The sequence below is a fragment of the Echeneis naucrates genome, chromosome 4 (assembly GCF_900963305.1).
Source record: "Echeneis naucrates chromosome 4, fEcheNa1.1, whole genome shotgun sequence".
NCBI classification, from domain to species: Eukaryota; Metazoa; Chordata; class Actinopteri; order Carangiformes; family Echeneidae; genus Echeneis; species Echeneis naucrates.
In genome coordinates this window covers 1,453,272-1,477,869 of record NC_042514.1, presented here as the reverse complement: position 1 = coordinate 1,477,869, position 24,598 = coordinate 1,453,272, and positions in this window count along the sequence as shown.

Sequence of the window (24,598 nt, the reverse complement as noted above, 5' to 3'; positions counted from 1 at the left end):
CATTTAGCTTCCTTTCATCGTGACCACATCTACGTTTACCACAACAGGCAACAACACCAATAACAACACCATCACAATGAACCAGCCACCTTCCTCCAAACTACAATACAAGTCTGTCTAGGTGCAGGGAAGTCTTCCCATACACTTCAATACAATCTGACTTATACAGCCAGTTTAAGGATGGATGTCAACGAAAAAAAAGCAGCAAACAACTAAAGAACCGAACAGATGATGAAGATTTGTGGGAATCTGGATGCCAGCTGGTTTATCAGACACGTATGTCGGTGTCTGATACAATCACAATAAAATGGAGTTCCCGATGGAGCCTCTGGGCTTTTGAATCTTTTACTCTTGCCTGCTTCCTTTCACTTTCCAACCCCCCAAAGGTCAGGAGAAAATGGCGAGCTTAATTCCTGCAGAAAGGTATTTCTGTCCCGTCATAATGTGCCTTGTTTCTATGTGCTCTGGCCATTGGGACGAGACAGAAAGAGAGGAGGGGGTCAAGATTACAAATCATGTGAGCACATTGCAGCACCAATCAATAAGGAGAGCTGCAGTCAATCTTGTTTATTACTCCTTTCGCAAATTCAGAATTCAGATTTTGTGGCAGGGATGGGAGATAAATGAGTGGGCGCAGCAGATTACCCTCTGACAGAGAGAGAGAGCGAGAACCAAAGAGAGGAAGGTGGAGGAGGCAGTCGCCATGGAGATGATGATAATTCTGGACATGCTCAGATCGTGTTTTGTCCCCTCCACTAACCCCCCACCACCCTCCAAAATCCAGGCTACAGAGAGACACACACAAACACAACCAGAACAATGTCTGGTTAATCTTCACGGCATGCCTGGCTGACTCCAGACAAACATGCAGACACGGAGGCTTAGAGATGAAGAGGAGGCTGAAAAAGACAAAACGAGGTGAAAAACATGCAGAAACAAAGTCGGCGCCATCAGAGACAAAAAAGGGACATGCAAATGAAGGCGACTCACCAATGTCACTGAGACGGTGCGAGAAAATGTCAGCTACAGACAGACAGACACACACAAGCTTTAGTCCATTTAATCCCACACCATTCTCTGGCTACAGGTTGGTGACTCCAGTGTTCAGTAAACCTTTCAGTGCAATCAAGACAAGAAGGCAGCAGTGACAGAGCAAAGTGATAGAGAGAAAGCTGCTGCGACAGATCAGTTTCTAAATCATCTGCAGTGTTGGTGGATAACACGTTTATACGTGTGTGTTATTGATTCGATTTGCTCTTGATGTCGTACACCATATTGTCATAGTGGCGCAAATTTTAGTTTCAATTTCAAGGTAGAAGTTTAACACCTCACAATTTAACGTCAGTGAATTTCAAGGTTGGAGCAGGAAGAAGGGGAACATATCAAGGAGGATACCAGTAACACCTAGAAACTAGTTTCATACAGGGGGTCAGCGTGAATCTTTGGGTTTGAATCATATGGACGGAAAATATAAAACAGTCACAGAGGGACCCATAAAGCTGCCACATTCAGTGAGCTGTGCATCTGAGACCCGCCTAATTGAGCTGCACGTTTTGCTTTCACAACTTAAGTTATGAAATTGGGTTAAATATGGTGCAAAACCTTTATCTGCAGGAATTAGCTATCTAGTAACAAGCTCTGCTGCAGACAGCGATATAGTTCCTGAACCACCTTTTTCATTTATTCCCCTGAAACATTCTTGTTGATGATGAATTGCGCCATACACTCACCACATTTCTTTTCTCCTCCAGCAGTAACAGAGGACAATCACATAATGTTCAATAAATCTTCGTTTTCCCAAACTGTGTTATCACTGTCACCCAGACTAATTGGAGTCACCTCTTCCATCCACCTGCAGTGTGGTGCCGTGCGTTAGGTCTTGGCCCAGGTTGTACCGGACAGTTTGACACTGTTGTCATGTTTTCAGTAGTTTGTGTAATTCACTGTCAGGTTCCAGACTGCAGCTTGTGTCTTTTGAAGACTTCCTGCTCATTCTCTCTTTCTCCTTTCTTAGCTACGGTCTACAGTCTTAAGCTGCTGCTGGAATTAAATGTCAGACTGTGCCTTAAATTTCTCGGAGCTATTACTTAGCATATGTGCAATTAAACATTTCACGGCAGTAGTGGAGCAGCACTAAGATTCAAGTACTGTTAAGCAACTACACTTGATGCACATTTGTGTATGCAACGCACAGGCATTCGTGTCCGTATATACCCTGAGTGAGTAGATTCCTGCATGTGCTCTGCCTTCATAAACATTTTGGCTCCCTCTGTTTTTCATCAGAATGTCTGTTTCAGGCCGAGCAGAACAAGAGACGCAGGGAGAAAGCAAGAGGGAGAGACCCTGCTGCATCCCAATCAGGCTGGCTCACTGAGGCAGAACTCTGCCTAAAATACTGGGACCGAGGTGGTCTCAGCTTCGCCCTCCCATTTCCAATTCATAGGCATCACAGCCCAATGCAATTCAAATAATAATAACAAATGGGGTAAAACTGGATGGATATGTGCAGCATGCTGAGCTTTTTCAATACACAGCACGATTGCTGCACATTAAAGTAGTGAAGTTGGGGAACGTGGTGAGGACTAAATGAAGGTTCAGCAGAACCAGACCAGGTTTTTATGTAATACAGTTTTCTCATCAGTCTGATCATGAAGGCTCTGATTTCTCCTAATTGATACGCTGCGGCTGCCAAAATGAAACTCTGGTGTTCATGTAGTCTGAGCTGTCGCTGATGATTCTACCAAAGCCCAGAACCAATGTTTATAAAATACTTGTGCTAAATCAATATGATACCAGCTACAGTTAAAGCAGGTTTAAAGCCCTGATGTGGAAAACTTTGAAGGAATTACTGCAGCAGACTAAAGGATAACACATGGAGTCCAACTTGGTTTGTTTTGTTAGCACACTGATATCAACGGAAAGCCATGTGCACGGGATTTGTAAAAAACTGGTCCTGGTCTTCACGGCAAATTCATTGTTTGGTCATCATCATGAGTGATAAACTACTGAACAGGTGAGCGAACAAAGCAGGAGGAGCTTCACTTCTTTCCCCATTCATCATCCAGATTAAAACGTGTTCACCGCAGCTTCATAACGAAGCCAACGATCATTTACACGGCTCATAATGTAACACAGAAGACGGCCAGCACCGTGATTTGTGCCAGGAGCCGCGCATTGATTCACCCGGGCCCCCAGGGCTCACCGGTCAGTCAGGATGTGTCATCAACTGGTCGCAAATAGAATCTAATCCTGTGTGGAAAAACTGTGCCATTATTACAGCAATCCGCTGAGGAGCAGGCATCCTGGCTGTTAAAAAGACTGAGAGCTGGTTACACTGTCAACACAGGTGAGTAATTAAAGTGAGCAGCAACCCATTTAAATGGAGGCGACGCATCCTAACTGTTTTAGCGCTCATCGTTACACATCGTCGTTAGAACTTTATTACTCTTCCATGATTTTCTTGTTTGCTGAGCTACTAACGGTCTTTATTGAGTGATGTGTAATTTGCTCAGATTGTACTTATATGTGGAGTCTGACCAGCAGTTTTGTTACGCCCTGAGGTCCAGACGTAACACGGAGTAGGCTCCCTACTCTCTCAGTGTCTGAATCAACACAGCCAGCCATGACAAAGCTCAAGTCTCAAAAGCAATCTCCAATCTCGCAGCATTTGAAAAACAGGACAAAACGAGATTGGAAAATAAACGGGTTTTCTCACCCCTTCCCCCGCTGCAACAGATAAGACACACGTTCTCAACAAATTCACAGAACAGAACAAAGGACACACGGGAAGCTGGCTGTGCTGCAGTGAGAAGGGTGGAGAGGCCATCTTGGTGGTTGGGCGTGCCATTTAAAGCCCCAGAGACCCAATCAGGAAACAGCAGCCAGCACTCCGCCGACGCACACACACACACAAACAGGGAGGCAGAACACAATTTAAAAAATGACAGCGTGATAAGGAAAAATAGAAAAGCCTCAACGTGGCTGTAAAACGTTTGGGTTGGACTGGATTCAACCATGAATTCTGGACTTTCACCGCACCACATAAAGAGCAGAGTATTTATTAGTTTGTACCATTTCTGGGCATTAAAGCTCAGAAATAATCTTTTGGGTACTTTTATTGCTCCTTCTCTGGCTACTTCCGCCGCCCCATGTTTGCCATTAGTGCCCATTGTCAACAAATTAAGCCAAAAAATACCCAACATTATCTACACAAAGGGATTAGAAAGAATGTGGAGCCACAAACGCATGTTGGAATGTTTTCCCAAAACTGCAGTGTGTGCTGTTAGGGGGAGCTGCATTGTGTTGAAATCCCATGTGTATGTAATTGGACCATAATTTGTGCATACATGCTTTGGCAGTTGCAGAAGGAAGCAGCAGTAAATAAAACCTGCTGCAGCCTGTGCACAATCGATTCGGGCTGCATTTTGTAGTAGGTTTGGTGCTCCAGTTTGGGTCTTATGGAGCTCATTTAGATGTGCACACGCTGATACTGAACAGCTCTTCCGTCGGCCGGAGCCAGCTTGGGTTCTCGGAGCTGTTGCATCCTCCCAAGTCTAACCATTGTACTTCAGGCTTTGGAATGAACACAGTTGATTCAGCGCCACCAGCGACACAACTATCTCAGGGAAACTGGTTAATCCTCCGAATTCGTGGAGTGCACAGCACGGTACGCTTCCCGTCTCCACACCTCTCCTGCGTGTCGCGCACAGACACACACACACACACAGACAGGCATATCCAAATGCAATTCAAGCAGTTGGCAAATTGAAAACAAATTTCTGTCCAATTTCCTCACAATAAAAACGGCGGCTGCGGTAATCTGGCCAAACGACGGCACACAAAGCCAGGATCAATCTGCTCTCTAATCCCATTGTGTTTCATGTACCTGCTTACAGTGGCTCAGGCTTGTATCCCCATTTCCACTCTGTTATTAAGCATCTGTAAGAACAAGCGCTTTCACCTGAAAGGAAAGCACTCCAGGCTATTAGACCTTTGCCTACAGGAGGGGGAAAAAAAAAAAAAAAAAAAAACAGGTTCATGAATGTCTTTATTGAAGTGTAAAAGAGCGGCTTTGGTTTCCAAATGCACTCCACAGAGTATGAGTTGATGCTGGTATTTCACAGGATATTGCTTACTTGCTCCTACTCTACTATTACTACTACAAAGTTGTTTTTTCTGTCATTTCACATTTACTTGAGGCAGATCCGTTTCATACCGTCTAAAAATAGACGCTTTAAATGGGAATATGAGCACACTGCGTGTCCCACTAGCATCCTTCTCTTATGGTGGGTTTTCTCTGTGAATATAACCTTCAGGTAATGAATAGTGGAAACATGTGAAGCACAAGGATGAACACATGGCTTAGAGGTGTAGCTGAAGCACATTAGCTGCGCCTTCCCCTCCTTAAACAGAGTATACTTTTGAAGGAGCTTCTTTTTGACTTTCTGGAAGAAAATGCTTTAGATAGGAGCGAGTGTAGAATGGGACCATTAAGTTTAGAAATGAAGCTTGAGACTTAACAGGGAATCTTTCTGTCATCTTTTGTTTTAAAGCCTCTTTGAGGTCTGCAGAGCTGTTTTGGATCAGCTCCAAATATGTAGCACTTTGCTCCATATTTGTCTCTTATTTCTCACTTTGAAGGTGAGAATATAGCAAAGCAAGCTCAAAAAAGAAAAGTATGTTTGCTTCCAGTTTATTTCTCCTGAAGGTCAGATCAGCTCTGATCACTTCATCGTCTTTATCTTGTAGCAGCTTCTCTTTAACTGTCGTCTGTCAGCAAATTCAGAATCAGCTCCACTTCAGTTAATTTAATGTGCTGCATAAAGAAGTCACTCTCCACTGTCGTGGGGAAAAGAAGTCCATAAAAGATGTCACCCTGTGACATCATCAACTACAGCCAATAGGAATGTCCGATGGTGACACACGACTCCAGACGTCACGATTGGAGCAAGCTGTTTTTAATATTACGTCATCTCTTAATCTACTGGATGTTAGCATCGCACACCTTTGTGATTCGTCAGAAATGATCAGCTGACATTAGACAGAAAAGGTGGACGAAGCTAACAGTTAGCTAACAGCTAGCCTGCTCTCGGATGGAGCTGAACAATTAAAGGAGAATCAAGTGAAACCTCCAACACATCAGAGGAGGTCATTCAGGAAGCGGCACTACTGCAATCCACAACTCCTCCTCTGCCGCCATCAAATTAAAGGCATAAAGTGGGCCAAAGAAAGTTCAACTACAATGTTGTGACCATGCTGAGACTTTTGGTGCACTTGAGGACTTGAACGTGTCAGCGTTGAGTGTGATCTCATATAGAACAGCCGCAGTTCAGAGCAGCCAAAGGACCTCTGGCCTGTCTGCTCCTGTTCTGTGGCTGAACTAGACTGCATTTACTCCCCAATACATTTAAATAATGTAATTGATACGTAATAATATTCCCATCCAGGCAGCAGATTCATGATGTTGTTGTGTCCCAAAAACAAACTTGTCCAGGCGGACTGAGTAAATTAACTCAGAGCATGTCTTGCACGGCTGCATCAGCAGCAGCTCCTCGTCATCAATCTGTCTGCCAGGCTTTTTGCCAATGACGGGCACGCCGCTTTCACTGAAGTCATAAACAAGCAAGTATTCACCATCCTACATAGTCAAACAGTATGCAACACCCTCGGCAAACTCCCAGTTTTCCGCCCTCTATCTGCTTCTTTTCCCCGCCAGCGGTATCGACCCTGTTTCTCTGTCCTGTGAAGTGCTGCAGGAGCTTCAGCAGGTGCTGCAGTCGCCTGGCAGAGGTGAGGCCGGCACCGCCACAGATGGGAACAGCAGGTATAGCGCCCAAACAATGTGTCTGTCCTGATAATGCTGCGTCAGGCAGAGCTTAGCCGTGCTCGACAAGGCTGCCAGAGTCCTAACTGCCTGGCTCGCCTCGAGCTTGCAGTTGTGTCCTGTGCGCCTTAGCGATGTCTTCCTGCTGAGAAAGAAAAGAGGCCGCAGATTCTGTTGATTAAAAGGAAATAAATTTCCCCCCTGAATCAGTCGAGCACTTCCACTACCAGGGACGGAGAAAATGAACAGCTTCAAAATTAGATTTTTTGGTTTGCTTGTGCATTTTTACAAAGACATCAAACCTTAATATTGTCCAACATAACGCAAATGAGAAAATCTTCAATTATTTTTGTCTGTCAAATTTATACGGATGGCAAACAAACACAGATCATCAGCATTAATCAATTGAGGCTTTCCCCAGTTATTTGAGATAATTTGCCAGCTATGATGGAATGTGGCTCTCAAGGTATTACAGCAGGAACCTACTGACATACAGAAAGGAGGAGGTTTGGGGAAAAAAAGATTCAGATTAAAATCAATCTTCATTAGAATAATGAAATATTAATTAAAAATCCAAAGATCGATCTTTTGCAGGCTCCTGTACGTGAAGCCTTGAGCTGCAGAGCGTTACAAATCCTCAAATTGTATAATCTGGTTAAAATTCTTAAACACGTGTCACAAAGAGAACTAATAAAAAAAGATGAAAAAGTGTCCCATTTAAGGTTGTTTAGCGAAACAATCCATCTTTAACGTGTTCATCCAGTAAACTCCCGGCCAGAGAGGAACACTTAATTAGTGAAGATAAAAGGAAAGAAACAAGTAAATGAAATAAATTAACACAAACTGTTTGTGTTTATTCACACGTGGCGTCACTGAGCTGTTTGTGTGATGCTGGGCCAGATTCTGAAAATCTTCATAAAGTCAGTGTGACATGTGATCATGTGATCAGAGCTGACTGTTGTGCGCTCGTACAGAAACAAGCAGCGCACATGCACAATAACTGCAAACAGCACTGCAGCGCCACAGATGTGGATCCAGTGGAGGCAGATGTGTGGCAGCGTTTCAGATTTAACACACTGTGTGCACTCAGCACATCACTCACCTACCTATTATTTCAGGACATGTTGGCCATATTAAATCAAAAGTGAATTATTCAAACCGCTTCGTGGTCTGCTGGTAATGTAAACATCCATTTTTACATTTTACGGCATGAGTTCTCAGAATCTCATTCATCTCTATGGGAAGTCCGTGCTGTAACTGAACCCCCCCATTTGTAATTGGAAAGCACACACACCAAATAAGAATCTAAGAAGGAAACAATAAAAAATAAAAAAAAAAAAGCTTTCTTTGCCTGCTAAGTCAAAAAGGAACCAAATTACAACATAAACAGCTGTTTTTAAATGGCTTCCCTCTGCTTCAGTTCAGAAACTTCCTCTCCCAGTGTCTTCTGACGGGCCGTCACTTTCCTGCCTCTTCACAACCTAAGAATGGAAAAACACTGCTGATGTGAATGAGAAAGGAGGCTCCATTTTGACATTAACAGTCTAACCCTGACTCTAGTTAGTCAGTGACACGTCTTCTCTGCAGCTGAATCTTTTACATCATTTCCAAAAGCGACAGAACAGAAGCTTTCATTCACCTCCCATCAATAATTCAAGATGACCAGTTTAACCTTGAACCTTCATGATTTGGATTAAGAGGCCTGTGAAAACTGAGTCAGCCGGCTTCGCCCATCAATTCTGTATGTCAGATACATATTTTCTATTATTAGGCAAGATTTTTTACACTCAATTATTAGATCAGACCAGGATCAGGAAAAAAGAAACCTGCGACGCCTGTGACTGATATTCAGATGGTGATGGAGATATTTAACTGCCTTTTGTGACTTTATGATTTACAGAAGGCTAAAATGCACCATCAGTTTTGAAGAGCGCGCTTTGATAACCCTCATTTTGGTGCAGCAGGAGGAGGAAGGGGTGAAGTCTGGTCCACTTCTATGACATTATGCATTTCTGCCATCTTGTTAGGTAAGCACTGCCATATTTCACATATTTGTCACATCTGACAGTGAACAGAAGCGACTAAACGCTTCGCCCTCCAGGTATGAGCCTGCCTGACTTACGATGAGCATTTGTCTAACGGACAGATAGAAACGTTTCCCCCGGCAGTGTATATATACATACTGCATTTTGATGTTACTGCCCAAGATAATGTTCCCTCTTTAGATAAAGACTGTCTGTGGAGGCTATTTGCAGCACTTGTCCCCGAGGAACGCTCTACAAATTTCCATTTTAGCTATCTAAGGGACGCGCTTATCCTGCACAGGTAGGAACTGACGGGGATACGTGAAGGTGAAGAAATAAATAAGGTCTGAAGTCAGTCTGCAGCAGGGTATAGGTGGCCTCAGAGGTCGCCATGTCACTGATTAGTGACAATAAAAGAAAGTAAAGTATTTTCTCTTCACTTCCAGCTCATATATTTAAACTTTCATACACGGATAATTCCTTTTAAGTGGAAGGGGGGGAAACAGGCGTTGAGGGAGCTTGAGAGAATCAATGGAGGCAGAGTTCATGAAAACTCAAGGCGACGGAGTTCGCCCGCAAATACTCTCTGCAGCAACACTTGAAGAAAATCACCTACAGCCACAAGAGGACAAAGGAGATTTATGTCTGGGCCTGAATGTAAACAAGCTGCTGTAACCTTTGACTCCTCCACACTCAACCTATTCATGACAGCGAGCTGCGGTCCAAGAGGGCAGCCCTTGAGGATGTGGTTAAAGTTTTATGTTTGAACTGAGTGTGTTAGAGACAGAGCGGGGGACGCTGCGGTGTGTGGTGACTGCTGCATCATACTGCCCCCCCCCCCCCCACCACGAAAACAAAGAGGAACATTTAAAAACCATGTCCTGCCATTTTTTTCCCATGATTCCCACAAGGGAGGCACATGAAAGACATTATGGCACGTTCTCATGCCATGTCAGGACAACAATGCAGCTGTTCGTCAAATGCTCTCCCTGGTTATGAGATGCCATTGACGGCAGTCCAACACTAACGTACTTCAGTTTTGATGGGACGGCATTCTTCAAACAGAAACTTCCTGTTTCTGTTGTGTCAAAATTATTTATCCTCCAAGTCTAAAGGATGCTTCAACACAGCTGCTCTTTTCTATTTAATCCTCATCATCAGAAAAGGAGAACGTTTACAGTTATTTAATAAAGTCAAGTCAAATTTAATTTTCTCTGGGCCAGTCCACAACAGAAGGTACGTTCCAAATGGAGCCGGTCTGAACCTTCACAGCATAAAATGATCAATTACAGAGAACCAATAACAGACAGGAGGCAGCGGAGCAGCCAACTGGAGCTGAACCGGACTCAGGATGGGAGGAGGTCTGGCTGGACCAGTTGGGTTGAAGATCAGAGAGAGACAAGGATCGGGGAAAAGCATCGCCACAGTGAGAGTTATCAGCAACAACCATACTGGGAGCAATGTACTAAATAAAAAACAATCAACATTTTGCTCTTCTGAACGGCGACCAGCACGCCATTAGACTTTTTTAAAAGAAACGGAGCCGTTGCCAGCTCTGGGATGGGAAAACCTGAAGAAGTTATTCCATTCTTTTTTTATTTGTTTGTTTGTTTGTTTTATTTGGCAGCATCTGATTTTGATCAGCTCCTGTCCTTCCATTCCTTGACTATTCCAGAAATATCTGGTTTATGCTGCTTCCCTTTCCTCCTCACAGCAGCCATCAGCAGTCGCTACTATTATTAATTGGAGTAGATATAGAATCAAGTTGTGCTTAAAATGAGTGAGTCACATTTTGCTGTTTTATTTTTTAAAACCTAAAAACATCAAAAGAAGCAGTTCTGCAAAACAAATGAGCTCATACGGAGTCAGCAACACATGGCATAATGAGCGGGGGAAGTTTTTTGTCCTATAAACTGCTGTTTGGTCCACATCGGTTCTCTAACGCACGCTCTGGGTGTTTCTCATTGTGACGACAGAGATCCTCAAACCTCAAAACTTTACCAGAGTCATTATTTTAACCCAAACCAAGTCCTTCGTGAGCCCAAACCAACCAAACTGACCGATCCCAAACTGTTACCGTTGCTTTGGAGACAAAAGTCATTTCAGGAGAGAATGGTGGAAGTGATGTCATCAATGAAATAACCCATTTTAGTTAATCCACTAAGCACCTCAGCAGTTTATGATAGATAATGATCATTTTAATTTAGCTGATCATATATATATTTATTTCTACACTGTAATAAAATAATCAACTGAGAAAGAACTTAAAGAATTGGCCTGGAGCAGCTTTGTGCGATAAATGTGGTCATTTGAAAGTATTTGTGCGTCTTTCTTTCACTCGCTCCTTCTTTCCTTTTTCTTTTTTATTCCCTCAGCCAGTTAACGCCATTGGGGAATTTACTGTACCTATAAAAAGAAAAACAACAACAAAAAAAAGGGATGGTCAAGCAAATTTTAGCAGGCTGGTGTTTTGTTTATTTGTTGTTTTTTTTTTGCACCCTCGATGGCGTCACTCTAAACGTGATCTGAGATCTCAGCTTTGTGTCTGTGTGTGTGTGAGAGAGCAGAATAACGTGTGCTGTATAATGATCACATTACTGATTTCATTCATGGCCTCGTGCAGCTGTTTGTCATGTTGTGCCGTGCCACATGCACACTTGACCGACGAACAGCTTCCTGAGTCACATTGGTGCAGCTTGGGTGGACGAAAAGCAACTGTGGTCCCCGTTCCCCGCTCCATCTCTTACAACGTGATTGAATCGATAGCAGCCGGCTGATCTGCGCCGGCTCTATCACTGCCAAGCGCTGCCTGCCATCATTTACTTCCAACACTTTGGCTAATGGAGTCACAGCAATGTCAGATGGAAAGAAGTCCGCCGTGGTGGCCTGCCTGGATAAACTGTCAGATATTAGCCAGCCCAGCTGATCATTAGATCATGTAACTGAGCCCTGGTTTCTAGTTAATACTCCTGGGACAATGCACAGATCTGCTGTTGGGATGGTGGCATAAAAAGCTTGTTACAAAGCAGACTGCTGAATGTTACGTCCTGCGAGTTTCATTGAATTTCACTTTGTCTTGGAGAATCTGTAGTGGCGTCTTTAATGTGACCTCATTTAGAGGTGCTGAAGTGCTGGGGAAAAGGGGGGGGGGGGGGGGCTGCATGTCAGGTCGTTACAGGATGGAGGTTTGATGAGGCCTTCAACAATCACTGACCTTGGACAAAGAGGGAGAAAGACTTCAGATTTATCTACCTTTGATTATTCCCAACTTGTCCCTGATTTGATGCTAATCACATTTCAATCCAGCTCGGGGAGATTCACTTTAGGTCGGTCCACTCTTGGGTCAATTCAATTGGTGAAAGCTGCAAATGAGCCATTTTTCATTCAGCAATTCCAGTGCAGCTCCATTTTTGGATTAAGCCGGCAGAGTTAAAGGGCACTGAACGGGTTTTTATTGTTTAAGTTCACACCGACTGATGGCTCTTGAGCCGTGGCCTGGTGGACGAGGAGTAAACTAGGTACTGTATAATATTACCCTTCAGGTCAGTTGCATAATAACTCATCTTTTACTTTAAACACAGCCTCTACAGGTAAAAAGGGAAATCCACTCCAATACTCATTTTAACCCTCCTTTTTTAAAATACTTAACTTCAGAGCTGAGGACTTTGCTCAGAACAAAATGTCACATCATCTTTCCCATTTCTGCCGCTCCATCCCAGACAAAGGCAAGATAATCTGAACTGCCAGAGGTCATGGACATTATATAAGACTTCTCAGCATCAAGACAATGAATCAGAACAAGCAAGGTCAAAGAAGACATGAGTGTAAGCCACTCCCCGATTGGAGGAGACGAGGGGACGTCATCATGCTCCAGGTCTCACAAACCTTTGGATTAGAAAGTCAGGGAGGGGTAGTTTATGGCCGGTGTTAGTGGGGTGACATTGGCCTGCTTTACAGCCTGATCCTAAAAGGTGAGATTGAACTGTGTCGTAAAAAAAAAAAAAAAAAAAAAGGAGCGACATGTTTACTGTCGGGGTAATGACATCACAGAGAGCCAAAGGTAGATGATTAGCTGTCAACAGGCAATTAGAAACTGATTTCTAATCCAAACTGGATCAGTCGCTGCAGGGTCATTATTTAAGAGGCATCTCCTCTCTGCAGCATGTGAGCCGCAGACAGACAGACAGACAGTTTTATAACTCTCCACTCGTGCAGCATTAGATGTGCTCATGTTTGTTTGCAGATGGAGGTGAATGCCTCCATCCTCTCGCATTCACTCTCAGCATGAACCCATCCACTCGACGCCGAGCGAGGTTATGATTTAGACTGCGCAGCTCCGTTTAAAAACTTGTCACCGCCCGGCAGAGCTCGGTATAAATCACAGGTTGTAGATTGAGATATACCCAGCTGATTATGAGCGCCGGGGTCTGGGACCGGTGATGAATGCCGCCATAATCTGCTGATGCATGAAGAGGGAAGTACCTCATCACTTCCTCCACATCAAGCCCTGACAATCGCTCCCAGTTTTAGTCCCTGCTTCACTCATGAGTACGGGGCCCATCACTACAGATAATGCTGGGGCCCCAACTGGTCCACACTGAAGTAGGCTGATCTTTGATCCTATTAAACATGTCCAGAAAAAAAAAAAGCTGACACAAGACACCTGCAGTTATACGTACACAAAGTCACAAAGCTCAAAGTTCAACAGAATAAAAGCTCAGTTGAATTTGCATCAAACACATTTTGGGTGATTTATTTTCTGGACCAACTGATGTCAGTCTGTCCGGCAGTGCCGACCTTCTACAAGCTGGACATTTCCTGCAGGTTTAGTGTGAAAACACAGCAGCACAACAAAGGTTTGTGGGTTTTTTGTTGTTGTTGTTGTTGTTGTTTTATGGTCATACATAAAAGACAATGCTCTCAATAGCCTGCAGAAATCTACGTTGAATGAGCTGCAAACTGCAGAATCACCAGGACTTCAGGAATACATTTCCCACCAGATTCTGTCCAAATGCTCCAAACTCTTCCCTGTGTGCACTTCAGGGACTGCTTCAAAAACCATGTACAGTTCAATACTGCATTTCGCGCAAGACTCAAGCAAACAACCCTTTAACTTAACAACCGGATCACATCAAAGCAGCAAAACAACGCTGACAATATTGGCCTGCTGAAGCTCCTCAGCCCTGATAAATAACAAAATCTGAACCTCTCTGATCATTTTTCATTAGCTATGAACTCAAAAGGGTTTTCTGGACGCTGGTTGCGGTTGCGCTCAACGTCATTTCTGCTCTGTGTCACCTCGTGTGTTGTCCCTGTTATTCTTCTGCTATTCTTCCTTTTATAAAGACTAACTTCATATTGATGTAACTTTGTTATGTTTTGGCATTATACAAATAAATCTCATTTGATTTGATGATTGATTGAACAGCAGCGTAAAACCAACATGAAGGTAAATTCTTACCTTTTGAAGCCAATGTTCATTAATTCTGCTCGTTTAGTCCAGTTCCTTATCCAGCTCTGAGGAAATATGTCGTTTGGACATTTCACTTCATCTTCTCCGTTTATTTTTATTATTATTAATGCAAAACTGCCGCAGTCTATACAGCGACGGTCGTTTAGTGTGCGTTTGTGTGTTTCTTTTAAACAAGCAGAAAACATGGCAGCTACCAATCACTTTTAATTGGCCCAGATGACCAATCAGAAGCCCCGCAGCCGGCAAACTGACCAATCAGAGCGCGACACAAGGTGAGCGGAGAAAAATGTTTTTCTTGTACAAGATCGTGATAAATGGAAATGGTGACTCTTAAACGTTTGTTGTGATTGATTATATTAATATTTTTTTGTTTTTTTCCTCATTATGTAAATGATTTTATAAATTTGACCACTGATCTCATATAAAGTCATAGAGGTATGACTTTAAGGTGACAATCCTTCCTGAAAATAATCTCTGCTAATCGTATTTATTGAAACTGGAACCTGATTGGAGGACACAGTGTCTCTGTCTCTTCCACAGAGGACGTCTGCTAGACTAGACTTGTTATTGATTAGATCCAATTGCAGAACATACTATTTTGGATAACTATAAAATATAGACCAAAAATTGGATTTTGTCCTTCGCAAGCTGAAGTTAGAAGAACAAGCCAAACTGCTAAAGATAAAAGTTTGTGTATGTGTAATATTTTGGCTTGTTTTTCTGTTTCAAGGACTGTTTTTTTGTCTCCGCTGCCGAGACCGGGTGTTATTAGTGTTGCTTGATTATTCAGCTCTGTGATTTATTTACTTTTTGCCTTACGAGCACAATTATTATTTTAGACATGTTTCTTTGAACAAACACGGAGTTATGCAATGTTGGTTACTGAGCTCTCGGTACAGCTGCAGTCATTTCAAGCCCATCTTGTTAACACTGACTGCAAAATGCTTAAAATCTAAGATCACATAACTGCTTCAACTGAAACAAGATGAGAGGCATCCACTAACGTACTAAAGTAAAAGCTTGAAAATCCTAAACAAGTGAGCTGCCAAGTCTTGGAAACTGGCCTCTTTTTGCTGATGTTTTCTCCCATCTGTGGAACAGAAGTGAAAGAGAGATGGAGGGCTCGGCTCGCCAGGAGGAGAGCGAGCAAGGCTGAGGGAGCGGGGTCAATTACCTGAACACAATTACTGCGTCTAACAACCGCCATCCATCACTCGCATCCTCCCTCAGCACCGCGGCAACCATCCCATCCACACATTTGGGTTCGCTTTCCCGCCAGATCGGCTAGACACTCTGTCATCCCCAAAGAGGCCCCTCCCTGCACCAATAGAAAACCTGAGCGGCATTCTTAAACAGCCCTCGCTCAGCTCCTCCTCTTTCTCTGTGTCCCTGGCCTGGACCTGAGCTGCCCTTGACAGTAATGCCCCAGGAGGGGTGCAAAGGCCAGACCTGCCAGGCAGAGTGCTACCTAAATAGCAGCGAATGGAGCCCTTAGACCAACTCGCTGCCAGCATATCAGGCTGGAATCAGGCCAAGGCATATATTGGCCAATGGGATGACAGACCTAATACCTCACAATGATAAAATAACCAGTTGGAGATTGCTGTTGGACATTTGCCCACCATGAGATGTAATACTTTGTTCCACATTACCTGGTTCCTGTCAGCCACTGAGCTTTCTGCAAACGGCACTTTTCTTTTGTTCAATATATAATAAATGCACAGGCAAACATTTTTTTCAAAACATTTTAATACACCATATTAATGACCCATTAACATCCACCCTCCTGTCCAATTTGGCTTACAATGGGGCCTTTGTGGCATGCTTGAATGAATGAAAAAAAAAAGGGCTGAAAAAGAGAACCCAAGGACCGGCTGTTACAAGAGCCAGAGAAAAGGGACCCAGATTGGCTGATCTGTAATAAAACAATGAGAGTTCCCTTTGGGCCATATGGACACTGCAGCTATGCAAGATTGTGTAGGCGGGTGGCCGTTTCAGCAATATTAGATGGAGATTAGATTGGAGGCGAAACGCTTTTTTAAACGAGCCCAGAGGAAAGCTGTAAACATGCTTTGTCTTTTTGTTGTTGTTGTTGTTTGTTTTTTTGAGGTTGTTGTCCTTGCCCATCTCTGCAGCATATATATATATATATATATATATATATATATATATATATATATGTATTCTCACAAGCACACACTACAGCAGGATGTGAGGGGACTCAGGAGAGAAAGCTGCATGCCCAGAATGGCAGAACAGGTGAAGACAGGTGAGTAGGTTCGCCGGGAGGACGGCTGAACTGCTGAAGGTTATGTGGCTGCATGCCTAATACAGGGCTCTGTAGCTGCAGCCTCGGGGTTACAAAGGTTAGACCTTGGATGGTGCAATTAATCATTACACCCCCGCATATGTATGTGTCGGTGTGGTTGTAATATTTATTTTATCAGTCGGATTTCATCGTGATTGCCCTCGAGAATAGGTCTGACTGAAATATTGATGCCCCACATTGAAAGCGTTACAGCAGCGCTGCGTTTACTCGGGCTCGTTTTTTGGTCCAGTGACAACTTCGTAAAACTTTAAACTCCCTGACTCTTCTCTTCCCACTCGAACACACACACACACACACACACACTAATGGACTCGCTCCATCTCTAACATGCACAGAGGTACCGGGACGTGTCTGTCTTGTTCTGACACTCCCTCAAAGACGAGCATGGACGTATCACAGAACAGCCTGTGTGTGTCCAGTCTTTCGCTCTCATCTTCACGCCTTCGCCGTCTTCTGACAGCCTGCATCCTTCTCTTTTTTTATTTATTTCTTTTTTCCTCTACCTCTGTAGCCCTGGAGCCCAATTACTCACAGTGAACACACAGATCCTATCACAAAGCCAGGTCACGCTCTAATGTTCACCGTGCTCGCTTTGTAGGCCGACAAAAATTCCCAGCATACCTGCCGCTGCCTCGGGCGTGGAGCTGATCCTGAATCAGTGGCCAACCCACCTTTTGATTTGGCATCAGGTCCACATTCACTCACCGTTTTGGATTCCAGAGTCGTCCGCTTGAAGGCTACTTTACTAATCGGGTCTCATATCTCGGAGCCTGGCAACTTTCTGCTTGTTAGCTAAATCTTGCTCACCGCCAGAGCAGATGGGAGTGTGTTATCTGTGGACTGCTCTGCAAACATTTGCACAGTTGCCTTTATTAATCCGGTTGTAGCAGCGGTGGCCTGCAGGGCAACCGGTTCGCAACAGAATGACAAAGCTGTGCCAAGTTAAAGTTAATGATCACTTGAGTACCCAAAGCGCTGGATTGTCTGTGAGCTCTTGTTTTAGGAACAGCTGCCCCACCTTGTTCTGTCCGGGGAGGCCAAATTCATTTGGATGCTTTCTGAGGCCAGATATCTTAATTGAGATGATTTGGCTGTAAAGGTCAGCACTGAAGACCTCCAATGACACCAACGCCCGGGGTGTCTGCCAGACAATGTCCCAATCAACACACTCAGGAGTGTGTTGTACACTGACACATGACCACTAAAACGTAACCAAAGTCGACAGTTCACTGCCCGCCAGAAAGGTCAAGCCCTGAGGCGATTCAGCTTCCAGCCCACAAGACGGCCAGAAAGCCAATTCTGGGAGTTGAACTGCAGTCCAGCGTCCAAAGTGAGAAACAGAGTGAAAGCAACAGGAGCAAGATGAGGCCAGATAGCAGAGCTCAGTGGACACCCCCAACGTGCCAGATTTCTGCTGCAGATGGAAGCTGCTAACTCACAGTTTACTGTATATAGGTCGACTGCATCTGTTCTGGGTCAGTGCACTACAGTGAGCAGAAAGTCATGGTGCTGGCAGCGGGGGGCGGGGGGGCGGGGGGGCGGGGGGGGGGGCTGATGCAGCATGCATCCGCCTACGTGGTTGGGTTAGAGGATAGAAAAGGCTGAGAAGGAGAACGATTTATTACGACAGGAAGTTGAGCCCTGGAAGAAGAGACGGCGGGAACATGAGTTAAAGATGCATTAATGAAAGTGTGAAATATCAGATGTGAGCTGTCAGAAACGTGTGAGGATGAAGTATGAAGGGATTTCTGCCTTTACAGCGCGACTATTTCATTTTATTCACAAGTGTTCCCTCTTAAAGTTTATGGCAGATTTTTAAAGCTACACGTGGTTTTATCTATAGATGCTCTGAGGAGGATTTTGTTTTGTGTCTAAAATATGGTGCCAACCAGATAGAAGGCAATAATAAACTTATTTCATGTTTCTTTTTTATTAGTTCTGGCATATTGTCATTTGCATTTATAGTACATAAGGTGCTGAAGTTTACACACTAGAAATAAAAATCATCAAGAATTAAATGACCTGACATCATTGTCAAGGATGAGCAGGTTTAGAAAATAGGTGGTTTTTTTATTTTTCATGACATTTTGGGGTAAAAGTCTTTATATTAAATGCATCCAGAAAGCCCTGTGAGGTAAATGGAAGGGCAACACACAGTAGGCGTAATGCTTTCACCTCTACTGTCCGCCTTCTTTCTCCAACTGCTTTCCTGATGAAATCACACACGCAACGCGACTCCGAGAGAACAATCGTTTGTTTTTCAAGGCATAAACCACCAACTCTGGTGACACTTCACTGCAGCAGGGGAGGCATGAATTTACAGTTGAGGCCAAGTGGAAAAACTGCTGGTCGAGGATGGGACACAGCTGTGCACTTCATATAGATCCAAGATCTGATGATTACAGCCCTTCTCTCTTTTTTTTTCTCCCCTCCCCAAGGATGAAGAATTCCTGAGTTCTATTTAAAAAAAACCTAAATGAATTGTGATGTTGTCAAGGAGGAATAATTGCACCATCACATACATTACCCAGACGCTATTAAAATGGAAGAGGAGTAATTAAGTGTTGTGATGCTGGGACAGGGGAGGGAGGAGGTATGATTGGTGCAACAACACCTCCACAGGAAATGTTGGCGTTAGAACCTTCAGCCGCTGATGCTTTTCTAATTTAATGTTTTAGGCGTTTTGGAATTAAATTCTCTATTTTCAACATAATGGGACTGTATCTCATGTTAAACTGTGGCAGTCTGTTTCCGCTGGCATGCTTCCCTTTGATTTATAACTCCACAGCGTGGTCATAATCTCCGTGTGCCCTCGGACCGAGTCAAACCCACTTCCACTATACCCCAGCCGCTCGCATCCATATTTTGGGGCCATCTCCCATCTCCCATCTTCTGTTGGGCAGACAGAGGAGATTCATCACTATTACTGCGGCGACAGGTCTATTACCTCCAGAGACTAAGAAAACAAGAGCAGAAACTTTGCAAAGGAGCCATTGTGGAAAACCCATTTAGAGACTGTGCCAAACTTTTCACTTTCTTTGCTTTTGCTGTGATGTAATTAAAGGAATTCCTTGCTCAACAATGTGAGCTTTTGCTGGCACAGCCCAGTATAATTTGGAGCTGTAATGGGTTTGTGAGAACAGCACAGTTTAAGTTATTTTTTAAGGCTATCCTTTGATATGTGCGATGCACCGAGAAATGATGGGAACACAAACGTTGGAGATGAAGGGTTTTTCACTTTGAAACCGCAGAACTGCTGGGAAACTGTGTGCTGGGAAAGTGAGTGAGTGAGTGAGTCATGCTTTCTTTTCCCTGTACAAATAATTTTGGTGCCCTTGAGCAAGACATTTACTCCCCCGCCTATAGCTCCAGTGGAAATGTCCAGAGGTCTGTGGTTTTCGTTGGATGACCGTGTCCGTGAAGTCCATAAATGTGGCACAGGTAAAGAAAACACACGCACTGGAGGAAGCTGAGAGCGAGACACATTAGTAACAGTGATAAAGGCATAACTAATACAACCACGCACCCAGAAACAAAATGAATATCTGAAACTTGATGCAACCTTATCACATTCCCAGAAAACCACGGAGCAATATCTCAAGGAGGACCATCCGAGATATTTTCATCTCCAACGACATGCTCCCCCTCCCTTTTCCAATTTCCTTTTCTCTATCCTTTGTTACCCTATGAGTGTCATCACTTCCTTATCTTCTGGGATAGGTGCGGGGGGAAGCAAGCGTTCACAGCATGTACCACACTGATATATTCCGATGTCATTCCGCTATCAGATGGAGCTTTGCTGGTCCTGCAAAGGTTTGCTTTTCCAAGTCTCTAAGAGCAAATTCAGTTGCATTGTGTCCATGTTATTTAGCTGGCAAGCTGCTGTGGGGTCTGCGCGTACTGTTTCTTTATTTCTTGAGGTAACAGAGAAGATCATTTCTGGCAGGCACCTTTATTAAGAGAGATGAGTGTAAAATTTGTGCCCGGGTTCAAAAGCAGCCACAAAAAAATTCAGGCGTTTGGAACAAAACAAACAATTTCAACTGGAGAGGCCCAATTTTTCAAAATGCCACATCTTGTAAGCAAATCTTTCTCAGGAAAAGTTTCCAAAAGTTTAGAGGAGCAGTGGAGCAATCTCTGTTGATTTCTCATCAACGCTAAAATCTTTGTCTTTGTTGTTATTGTCAACACATCGGGCCGCCGCCGTTCTGCCATGTCGGCGTAAGTCCCGGCACAGGCTGCTCAAACAGACCTGGGTAAACGCACTGCTGGGATGGGATTGAACGGCTCGTCCTGGACGAGGACCAAACAGCGAGTTGTGGGCCTGAGGGAATCATCCGCCTGTGAGATCTCGAGTAAACAGGAGAATCTTGCCGTGTAATGTCCTATCTTCAACTAGCCTAGGGATGCGTGACGCACACTGGCGCAGGAGATAAGTGCTCAACATGGGAGAGAGGTGTGACTGCAGATAAGACCAGGCAAGAGAGGCTGAGGGAAGGGGAGGACGGGGTGGGGAAAGTGATAGACCAGACTCCAGCAGATAGGGAGAGTTACTCTGTCCTAAATTTTGCTGCGTAGTCATCCATCGTGAGCTTCAGCTGTGGCACTCTTTTCTCCTGATCTCCTGAAGATGTTAAATTTGTTATCTGAGTTTGACGGTAATTTATCTCCAAGCTGCTGACTGAGTCAATCAGAGCTCTGCGTGGCTTTAAAGCAGCCAGACCTTCTACACAGAAAAAAAACAAACAAACAAACAAGCAAAAATCTGACAATTAAAAGTGTGGGATCATTCTTCCACTGCAGCACGTTACACAGATTAAACTCCTGCAGACTATGAAGTCACTCCGCTCACTCAAAAACTTTATCAGTTTCAGCCAGATTGGAACAGGCTGCCGTTCTTGGATCCACGACCACAGTGTGATACCTTAAGGCCTCGATCTGAGAGACATCTGCACTTATTCCACTCATGGGGCGGTTGTGTGTTCCATAAACTTTCCACAACTTAATAGTTTTGTTTATGTGTCCCAGTGCATGGTAAAAGAGGCAGCAGAAGAAAGAGAGTGCCCACCAGCTGAACGTAGTTACAGAGCGCGGCGGGCCAAGCTGCAGACAAAAGGGAATGTGGTGAAATACATCATGGCGGATACTTTCTGCGGATCATTTAAGTCTTTTCAGAACTCCCATGAGTTTCACATCAGGAGTCTTGATGAGGTTTAAGGCCTAATAAGAATATCTACTATTAATATCTTGTCCAGTTGATGAAATATAGATTAAGAGAGTCATTTTCCAAATGAACGCCTGCCATCTGATATGAGCAAATTTACAGTAGCTATTAGAGCAGCGTGATGGGGAGGCTGATAAGTGTGTGCGAGATAGAGGTCGTCACAGACAAATAGAATTTGACGTGCAGCAATATGATGAATTTACTCTTTGTGGTTCTTATCAAAACCTCGTCAAAATTGCGACTTGATACTCGTGGTAGTGGTATTAGTTCACAAACGTTGGTTCTGGTTCTTCACCACTGACAACCTGAAGGGAGACGACGCGAACGAGGAAAAGTCCCGTGATTCCCGTTTTCCAGTCGCTGTATTTTCAGGTGCAGCGGGACTCAGAGCTGTACTGGAAACCTGAGGTGTGAAAAGGGGAACAGAAATGGAGGCTGTGTCATTAACTCACCACATCAGACATCAACTGTGGCCTCGCCGACAGACAGCCAGAGATCAAGCTGACAGCAGACCGGCTGACAGCCATCCTGCCTCCTCGTACAACCCAAAAATCTGACTTTCGCTGTGTCACCTCAACTATCCAGGTGCGGGTGAGCATGCTGAAGCAGGTAGATGACAGCATACATATTTAAACAGACGGGCCGGCCGACACATGGCTGAATGGTATCCAGGTCAATTACTGTCAGTGGAGAATTTTGCACAGATGCGTTCAAAACTCCAGTTTTTAGGATCGTGTGTGTGAACAAGCATGCATCTGTTGCTACAGCATCTTAATCTGAAGCACATACTGTTTAGTCAACAGTGAGGGTTAGTGGCTGAATGTTTTGGTGTCCTAATCCTGCTCCTGTACGGTCGGGGGAGGTGACGACCTGTCACAGAGCTGTGGCTCCAATCAATACTGAGTGCATCTCTCCGTCAAAGGGAACGTCTGGAGCTCCACTATAACCAACGTTCAGACTGAAGCTAATGGGTTGAACAGAAAACATCACTGCATGTGGGTGGAATCAAAGATAAGCAGAGCAGGACCACACAGGACTCTCTGAAAGAGGGAAACAAAAGTGCACAAGAAACAAAGTGGCATTAAAATCCATTTAACCAACTCCGAAAAAGCTTTTCAGGCACTTTAAAATTTTAAAGCTGAGAACAAAAGTGATGTGAAGAGAATGAATTATTACGACAAGTCCAAATTACTTCACTAAATACTGAGCTCATCTTTTTCAATAAGTAGTAACAGAAGAGAGGATGCACATTGATGTGCAGCAGCGGGGTGGTCGGTCGTGAGAACATCACATTTGGTGTGGTGTTTCTGAAGCTGTGATCTCAGAGCCCACATGCTGTTTTCAGCGCTAACTCAGATCTGATGTTTTTTTGGACGCCGTTTTACGACAGGCAGAACCGACACCTGAAGGCCGGGTCAGTTAAAGTCAATCAACTGAAACCTGAAAATGAAAAAGTGTGAAGTTTTAGTATGATGTCGGCACCAAGACTGAGACTTGACTTGCGGTGCATTCACTGACATCTGGACAGCATTCTGACATGTGAGCGGCACATGGGTCAGTATTTTCTCGTTTTATAGACCTACAAAGTTTGAGACACACTGAAGAACAATAATCAGTGCAGAGAGAAAACTTTCTAAATTTAGCCAATTCATCCCTTTAATTTTGTAATAGGAGACAGGGACGACATGCAGGAGAGAGTCCGAGGAGTGGAACCAGGACCTGGACCATCTTTTGGTTTTTATTTTATTTCTTTTTTGTTGACTGAATTATTGTCACAGCTGTCTGAAAAATACTGGACAGGATTATAAATTCTGTACAATACAAGTATGAAAGTGTGGTGTCAGAAAATTTTTAGTTCACATAAAATAAAATAAAAGAAATGATTCTCACTCAGAAAAGGAGAGCGGCAGCGCCCGGTGACACGGGGTGGAGGAAGTGAGTGCTGAAGTGATAGATTGGGGTTCCTGAGAGTATCTGTTCGCTGTTACTCCACCAACCGTCGCTCGCCGTGAGTGATACAAATTACTTTCTGCTGCAAATTAGCTCTATTTGGCCGTTACACCCTGCAGTTATGTCCATGTCTTGTACTTCAGTGTTGTTTCTTTTTCTTTTTTTCTTTTTTTTTTTATCTTCTTGTTTTGCTCAATTTTTCTCTGTCACCTTTCGGAGCCAATTATCGATACAGGCCGTGTTGTTGTCTGTACCGCTGCCAGGGTCTTGACATGTTGTTTCCGTCGCACAACAAGCGAGGTCGTTAATTAATGACAACCGCGCACATGATGTACGAGACGGGAAAAATTTTGCTGACTCATCCCTGCAGGGATTAATATTGGAGTTTTCTTTCTCGGGTTACGGAGAGGATTTGACCTCAACTGAGATTGTCAAATTTTTGCTGTGAAATCATAGCAGTTGTAAATTCATACACCCGAGAGCAGCGGAGCCGCCAAAGGCCCAAAACAATCTATTTATATAATTAGTTACAGATGGCAAGTTAATTGTTTTCTATTTGTTCTCCTTGTTTCCCGCCTTTTGCTGTTTAGCAGCGATGCTGATGGTCAGAGCGGTCCTCCTCCAAGTGGTGAAGATCAACATGATGGACTCCAAAGTATTTGTGACATTTCTTGCTTCTTTGTTTTGTTTTTTTTTTATAAACACAAAAGCGGTCGAAGACGAGATCTGAAGATCAGAATCTACATGATGAAAAATAACATCGGTGAAGAGAATG